This window comes from Xyrauchen texanus, chromosome 17 (assembly GCF_025860055.1).
Source record: "Xyrauchen texanus isolate HMW12.3.18 chromosome 17, RBS_HiC_50CHRs, whole genome shotgun sequence".
NCBI classification, from domain to species: Eukaryota; Metazoa; Chordata; class Actinopteri; order Cypriniformes; family Catostomidae; genus Xyrauchen; species Xyrauchen texanus.
This window is the reverse complement of record NC_068292.1, coordinates 11,965,986-11,974,377: the sequence shown is the minus strand read 5'-3', so window position 1 is coordinate 11,974,377 and position 8,392 is coordinate 11,965,986. Positions and strand designations below refer to the sequence as shown.

Below are 8,392 nucleotides of genomic sequence, written 5' to 3'. Positions count from 1 at the left end.
TACCATAAAAAATATTGTACCTTGTTTATTTAAAAAAACAATCATACATATAAACATGATTTTAGTGTGATCAAATCAATTTCTTACCTTATCTGTGTTAAGTTGTATACAATATTCCAACTTAATGCCATGATTATTCAACCCTGGTAGATACTAAAAGCAATTTGATCACAATAAAATCATGTAGAAAAGAGATTTTTTTTCACACAAAAATCATGTTAACATGTCTAATGATTACATCTTGTAGCTTTACCTTTGAAACAGTGTGTATTTTAATGTTTACGAACAGGCCTCATTCCCATCAGTTGTAAGTGCTTTACAGTAAAAGCAATTTTTAAATAAAGAGATAGTCGAAAATATTTTATTACATTGCATTACATATGCTGTCAATTGAGTTGAACTTGTACTGAACCCAGACAATTGTTTTTATTTTAGAACATCAACTGGCTAGCACAGTGAAAAAAAACAATGGCCAATTAAAGATTTGTAATGAATATGCTTATTTGTCAACAGTGTGAGACTGGATTGTTAATTTTGTATGACCAATATTGTGAAAACATTGTTTATATTTCAAGCATTTCTTCCTTACTGTATACAGTTTGGTATGTCTTTATAGTGCTCATATACTTTACATATCCTTATGCTAAAGTACAGAAAGGAAAAGAAAAACAATTCAAATGATACAAATACTGCAGCATCCTTATCCAAATCTGCATGAATTGAAACAAGTTAATCTGTGACAATGAACATTTACATATAAATGTAAAACAACCCACAACCTCCTTCTTCCATTCCAATCCTTTTGAAATATAGTTTAAATGTATATCTTAAATAACCTTAAAGTTGGATACGTTTCTAGAACTCAAACATAGTGTTTTAAAGTGGTAATGTGTAATGCATGCTGGTTGTGTTTGCGCTTTATAACTTTTCTATTGCTATGTTTTTTTTATTATTATTTAATTACCCTATTAATAGGGTAGAATGCAAGATATGTGTGACTGTATCTAAGCCAAGATTTGTGTCAATTTTATGAGATGATTCAGTGAAAGTGTTAAGATTGTAGATTTATAAATAACACATTTTTGTGTGTTTAAAAGCAATTCTTACTGAGTATCAAACATTGTAGTTATCAGTATAATGCCCAAATTCACTAAGAATTACAGAATAACATTATGAGCATGAAAATGAAAAAGCAGTGTGTCCTTTTTCTAGGTATTTTTACACAAAATTAATGGCATTTATTGTTAGGTTGGATTCATTTTCATTGCGATTATGTTGATTGTGGTGTCTGAGGGCTTCTAAAATTAACTGTAAACGTATGTTTTTTTTCCCCTGTCTTGGAGGAATGTGATGAAAGAACAGTAAGTTGGGTAACACCTGCTTATTTGTCATTACATCAGATCATTACATTTATGCAATCTCTTTGGGAAGAGATACCATATGATATCTCTTTTTTTTATGTTAGTAAATGTTTTTTTTTTATTTTGGAAAGTCAGTTTCTATATAGTCATATACCACAAAGTCTTGTCTGCAAAAAAAAAAAAAAAAAAAGATGCAGTTCATTAAACACACGTTCACCTTTTGTGACAACATGCCCCAATGGTGGGGGTCACACTATATGGGATAAGTTGTCACAATGGAGCCATTATACCAGTTGGGTAGTTTTTATGTGAACTTTAAAAGAACAAAATCTACACTTCTCTTAGAATCTACTAATGCATTAAACAGCCCATATATAGTTTTTTTCAAAAGTAAAATAAATATGAAGCACAATATGATTCATGAAACAGCAAAAAATGGAAAAGGTAATTTACAAAAATATCAAACCTTTGTTTTGGTCAACAAATATTGTAATTGATCAATTTAAAAATACGTGACATCCTGTCCCCAAAGAAACAGGACAACATGTGGTAGTATAATATTGTTCATTTGTTTACTCAACAGCAATTACAAAAATATGCTGATATTGACATTATAATTTGTGGCATATAATGTAGCATGTAATACAGAGTTACTAAGATATAGCCCTTATAAACTTCCCAGTGTGACAACTAGCCTCGCATTTTGGGGCGATTAAGCCACACTGCATGTGGCATCTGCAAACAAATGACGTTAGATTATGTTAGATCATTTATTTGCAGATTCTCTTTGTTCAGAACTAATATCACTTCTCTTTAGCCGTTTTTCCTAATCATACCAAACTGGTGTGAAGTTGAATTTTAGTGGACATATGAAGTCAGTTCCCCAGCAGATAAACCAAAGGTGAACTCCACCACATTAAGTGTGGATAGGTTCCATGTTTGACAACCAGAAAGTGTCCAAATATATTTTATTGGTTTTGAACAGTAAGTTATATATATCAATTTGTGAAATGTTCCAGTAATCAGTGAGTGTAAGGTGTTCCACTCTGAGGTCAGTAGGAGATCTTTCACTCCTTAAATACTTAAATAATGAAATATATCTTTCACTTGACACTTTCATACAAACTTTCTAAAGTGTGACTTAGGGGTTTAAATACTTTTTTTTGTTTGTTGCATAATGTATGTTGCTATAGAAAATATTGAATAACATCAATATAACTTAAATAGTGACGCTAACCAAAGGTCAATCGACTGCAGTCTTCGTAGCCTGCTGCTCATATAGTGCACTCCAATGGAGTCGCTCACACGTCAACAGCTCACGTGCGTGGACTAGGCTATATGCAATGACCATTCACTGCAGGGCAGAATTTAACATTATACTTCCTTTGGAAAATAAATAAATATGTACTTTGGGGGTAGCCTACAAATAGTTCTGTGATCTGTGAAAACGGTATAAACCTTCGGGGAAACGAATCGTTTCAATAATAAAGACACAATTATGGACCTTTGCAGTTTATACCTCAAGAGACGAATCCTTTATTAACAATCACTAATTTACTAATTTGTAGGGCACCGGACACACGACTCCTCTAGTAAAGTTGCTCCCTTTGTTGTTATTTTGTTGGATGTAGAGGGCGGGACTCGAACTGAAATGAACAAGGCGCGGCCAAGAACCCCCTTCACACGTGTAGACAAAGGGACCCATCAACACCACCCAAATATGCACTCTAAAAGTTTTTCCGTGGCCGCGACTTCACGCCAACACTCCGCAAAACACTCAGGTGAGTTCATCGCACGCGCTCATCACGCTCGTTTCGCGCTCAAATGTTGTTCGTTAATGCATTTTATCATTAAAAGTTCTCCAAGAGTTTGTACGTCAGCTCGCAAAGTTGAACACAAAGCAAAGAGGAGCGTTCCTTTGTTCAGCGGGGCTCTTTGAAGGGCGACTGTTGATGCACAAACTAAACATGAAGATGAAATATGAAGAAAAATGCGTGGATGTATTTTGGTGAAAAGCGTGAGAGTTATTTTGCACATTTGTCTCATGCGGGACGATAAGGATGACGCAGGAAGACAAAGCTGTCAAAAGTTGATTGGCGAAGGAAGTTGACCGAAAATTACGCACGAAAAGTATCTCTCAATTCAAATGTAAGGAAAAGCGAATTTTGTGAAAAAATTTGCATTATGCATTGATGTCTTTAAACTCTCAGACAATGAAGTCTTTTAACCGCGTGATGGATATCTCGAATTATCATGGATACCTATTGATGAATTCAACCTACTTGTATTTGTAATGTCTTCTTCTGGATTAATCATTCACCGTTGAACAGTATACTTTTTGGTGCCATTTGTGAGCATTTCTGATTGCAATGCTGATGCATATTAACCATTAAATGTGCAGATTGTGTGAAAGAGCAACAGGTTCAGTGAGGAGTCAGTCTCAGTCCTTTGTTACAGAACTTAAATAGGCATGATGGAGTTTCTTTGTTCTGCTAATGCCAAGCAGAGAATATGAAACACCTTAAGTCGAATGATGGAGACAAATTAATTTGACATTCCTTTCGTAGGTACCTGATATTGCAATGAACTGCAATTATTTTGAAAAGTTCCCTCAAACAAAAGAAAGACTACCTTAAAATCTAAAATAGTTTGGATAACTTGGTGGACTTGAAACACTAGTGATCCATCTGTCCTGATTAAGTTGACTCGTTCAACTATTTATAGTACGTTTTTAATTTGGTTTTTAACCAAGAATTTGGATAAAAAAATAAATAAAAAATAAAAACTAGACATTGAAGACAACTTTTTCAGCTTTTCCATGAAAGTGTGTCCCAAATTGACTTGTCTTTATATTTCAGGCCCTGTCCTTTTCTTATAAAACATACCAAAATCTGTCTCTCTAAATGACAACTTGAATCATATAAATTTAATTTACTCTAGCTCAGATGATGCAAGAACAATTCACTTTTGAAAAAAAAACTTTTTTCATCTTTCACAGAAACATTTTGTCCTTATTTGCTTCTTGTGCACAGCTAAATATATCAGATAAATACATTAGAGATTCATATAAAAATGCATGACCTTCCAGTTTTAACTTATAAAATGCTAAATCAAGGTCAAGGAAATAAGAAAGTATATCTGGATTTCGAAAGGTTTTTTTATTGTTCACCCTTAAATCCACAAGTTATCTCCTCAAACTACAAGAGAGCTTACTAGCAAATATTTGAAACTTATCAAATACTTTTAGCCAGCTCAAGTTCGGCAGTATTTTTGTGTCTTTGTCTAATGCTAGAGAGAGAACTTGAAACAATCTGCCTGTTTGATGATCCTAAAATGATATTTCTTTTTTTTTCCAGGCCAACATGCACATTCAGTTTCGGAATTGTGGATAATGGATAGCTTCTATTCTCAACGGACACCCTTTTTACATTCATGGACACTTTCATTATTTTTCTACAGTGGAATATTACTTTCCCCCTGGATTACTGGACTATTCATAATGATAATTATTAATTCCTACATCTTGACATGAAGAAGAAACTAAAGGTAAGTACCCTAAGTTTGAAACACTTTTGCTAAACCTTTATAATATTTTCTTTCTTAATTAACAAGTTATTAAATATTATATAATGCGTAAAGTGGCAGTAGTTGTGTGTGTGTGTGTGTGTGTATGTGTATATATATATATATATATATATATATATATATATATATATATATATATATATAGATAGATAGATAGATAGATATAGATATATAGATTTTTTTTTATCATTTAATAACATTTGAACTATTTTAATGGCCCGTTAAGCAGTATATAATGTAAAAATATTTATTAACGTTATTCATTAATATTATAATAAAGAGCTAACACACTTTATACTCAAAGTAGCACCTAGATAGACATGTTTGTGTGATGAATGATTGGTACATCAGGCTGTGTCATGGCTGGTTGAATTAAACTTTAGCTGAACATTACTGCTTTTTTTTTGTGGCATGACTTTTGGACATAGGCTACATGCCAGCCGAGCCAATCAGAATTAACTGGCATATACTGTATAGACTGAAATGCGTGATTTCACACGTGTTTTGACCAGATTTTGATAGCCATGCCGTTTTTATTTGCATTAAAAGCAGTTTGATCCAGTTTTAAATGGCGTTATGGAGCGGCGCAATGTGTTTTTCAGCACGCGGGAAGCTGGACAGCGTCTCCGGGACTGACTGCATTGCACTGGGCGTGCGCGAGCAATGCGAAATATTCACAACCGCATTGTGAATTCATTAAGTGAAGGTTTGGGATGAGTAATCCCATCATCTTCCCCTGACTCTTTACGATGAGTCGAGGATTGAGTGAGCTCAGACTGCATCGGAGACAGCCAAGCAGCTCGCCTTACGGCTGCTCTCCACTATGATGTTATTTGTCTCCAGTATGATGTCATTTTCAGCCAATGAAACACGAGCGCGAATGATACGAGCAAATGCGCGCGGTAGCACGTTTTGTCCATGTTGGAGGTCGCAGCTCTGAAGTGAATTAATGAAGAGAAGCGCAGACAGAAGTACATTGGTGTGACATGGATTTTTAACCACTATTAAAAGAGTGTTATCTGTGCATTGCATAAAGGTCTGTTTAATACGTGTTCTAAGTGTTCAATGAGGAACACTGGTTTTAAGATTATAAAGAGAAAGCTTGGTGATTGATTGTTAATTGCGGTATATGAACATATAATAAAAAAAATTGTTTTGTGCAATTGCAAACAGTTTTATTCAATCTTTAAATATAATATACTGTAAGTGTAAGAAGACTGCCTTTGTGGCCATCTCCAATGCACACACACCACCAGCAATGATTTCACTCAGTATTGTACATAAAGAATGGCAGATGGTGCTGACGGTAGGTCTAGATGATGTGATAGTTAGTGACTGTTCTCTAACCTATCCCTTTTCATCCACATTATTCAATAACCAGAAGAGAGCAGATTTAGTCTGATGTCATTCCTGTGGCACTGGCTTGTACAGTCTGCAGTCTAGGCGTAAAAAGATCTCTCAGCGCCTGTTTTTTTTGTTCTCTTTTGTTCTCTTTTTTTTCTTTGTTCCCAAGTCTCTTCTACATATCAATGTGCTTTGGAAAAGCTCCACATTTAGACTAGCATTACCAATTGTCCTGACAGTCTACCTTGATTCTCATTGCCTGTACTGGCCAGCCTGTGAAAAAAAAAATTGAATATTATGCTTAGTTTTAGTTCTCAGTGCCTGTTGTCCAGAGATAAGTGAGAATGTTCTGTCAGCACACTAAGACGTATTCAGAAATGGCAACCAGAATACAGTATTTCTCTTTGACTACACACTGTTTAGATGCTTGGCTTTGGTGATTATTTTATCACTTATCACTTATATTGGTGCTTTTTTTAATTATTATTATTGTGGCAAATCAGGTTCTCAATGGGGACTAGATGAACAATCCACGTCAGACATTTAATAGACACTTTTCAGTGTATAACAAAAACAAAAACATGTATAAACATAAAGACACATGCACACATGCACATTTCTGGAGAGGAAATATTGCCCTTTCGGCCCGTTCCGCTGCCGGATGGTTTCCCCCGCATCCTAGGAATAGTAATAAGAACAAGCGAGAAGGGGAGGGAGAAGAGAGAGAGAAAGGGAAAGGGAGATAGAATGAGAGAGAGAGAAGGGGTAAAAAACTCGGCAGTTCCCGTACACGGCGCCAGACGGACCTCAGCCCGCTGTACTGCTTCCATCTGTGACGCCGGCCGATGGTACTGGACCCCTCAGGTATCACTTTCGGTTGCCGGTTGATGCAGTGCTCCAGCGCCCAGATTGAGCACTCCCTCTGTGTCACGATATTCAGTCAGTGGCAAGGACTCCTTGATCAATGCTAAATGTTTTACTCTGGCTATTATTTGGCTATTTAATTCCCATATCTGTAATCTGTAGGTGTCATGCAGTGGCCCCAAAACGTATTTGGACACCTAAGCCACACTTTATATTACCTTTGTTAAGGTAATATAAAGGAGTCCATACAAATGCATTCTAAGTCTTTTATATGCAGTTATAACAACTTGAATAAAAAGTGAAAATGTCATGCAATACTTGCCCAATAGTACATGTTTTAATGTACATGTTAGAAATGCTTAATAAATACACTTATTCATATTATCCATCCATCCATCCATCCATCGTCAACCACTTATCCTGTGTACAGGGTCGCGGGGGGCTGGAGCCTATCCCAGCTAACATTGGGCGAAAGGCGGGGGACACCCTGGACAGGTCGCCAGTCCATCGCTAGGGCTATTCATATTATATTATTCAAAAATATTAAATTCCTTAATTCATTATTTATGTCACAATGCTCCAAAAATAGATTATTATAGTGAGATTAAAAGTTTGTAATTTGTGTTTTTATTCATTACTGTATTGTCTTGACTCCCCTGTGTTGTCACATTGATGTCAAAAGAATGGCGCTACTCCGAGTGCTGTCTCAACTTAACTAGTGCTAATTACCTAAAGTCCTCTGCAAAATTTTTTTCAGCTCTTCATTCTCATTCACAGCATATATAAAATAATAAAGCCTGATGACAATTAAACCCTACTGAACGTTATGTACGTACAGTAGGTGTGTAATGTTGGGAACTTTTTAATAAATATGGGTCCACTATACATTAAGGTACATGTTCATATGTTGTGAATTTTGAATAAGTTAGGTAAAACTTAGGCATATCACTATTTGGCTAGTACTGCATGTAAATCACCCTTTTTTATTCATGTTGTTATAACCGCATATCAGTGATCTAGAGTGCATTTGTAAATTAACTAGCCATTAATTAACCCATTTATATACCCTCAAAAAAAAAACAACAACATTAATGTAAATTGTTCCCCTAATATAAAAAAAAGTTTGCTTTTTAACTAGGCCTACATAAAAATGCAATGTACAACAATAGTTCAAAATTAAGATGGAACTTTTTAAACATTTCTTTTTCATCAAACACTAGTGGAATATGTCCATACTC

The 8,392-nt window shown here is 35.1% G+C and overlaps 1 long non-coding RNA gene across 1 annotated transcript in view; it reads left to right on the top strand.

Annotated features, from left to right (window-relative positions):
* Window positions 1–3,026: 3,026 nt before the first annotated feature.
* The window catches only part of LOC127657995 (uncharacterized), an 84,457-nt gene continuing 79,091 nt past the window's right edge, over window positions 3,027–8,392 (top strand). Inside the window, exons 1-2 of the long non-coding RNA XR_007972341.1 lie at window positions 3,027–3,142; window positions 4,718–4,907. This is a non-coding gene — a long non-coding RNA (uncharacterized LOC127657995). The remainder of the gene's footprint in view (window positions 3,143–4,717; window positions 4,908–8,392) is intronic.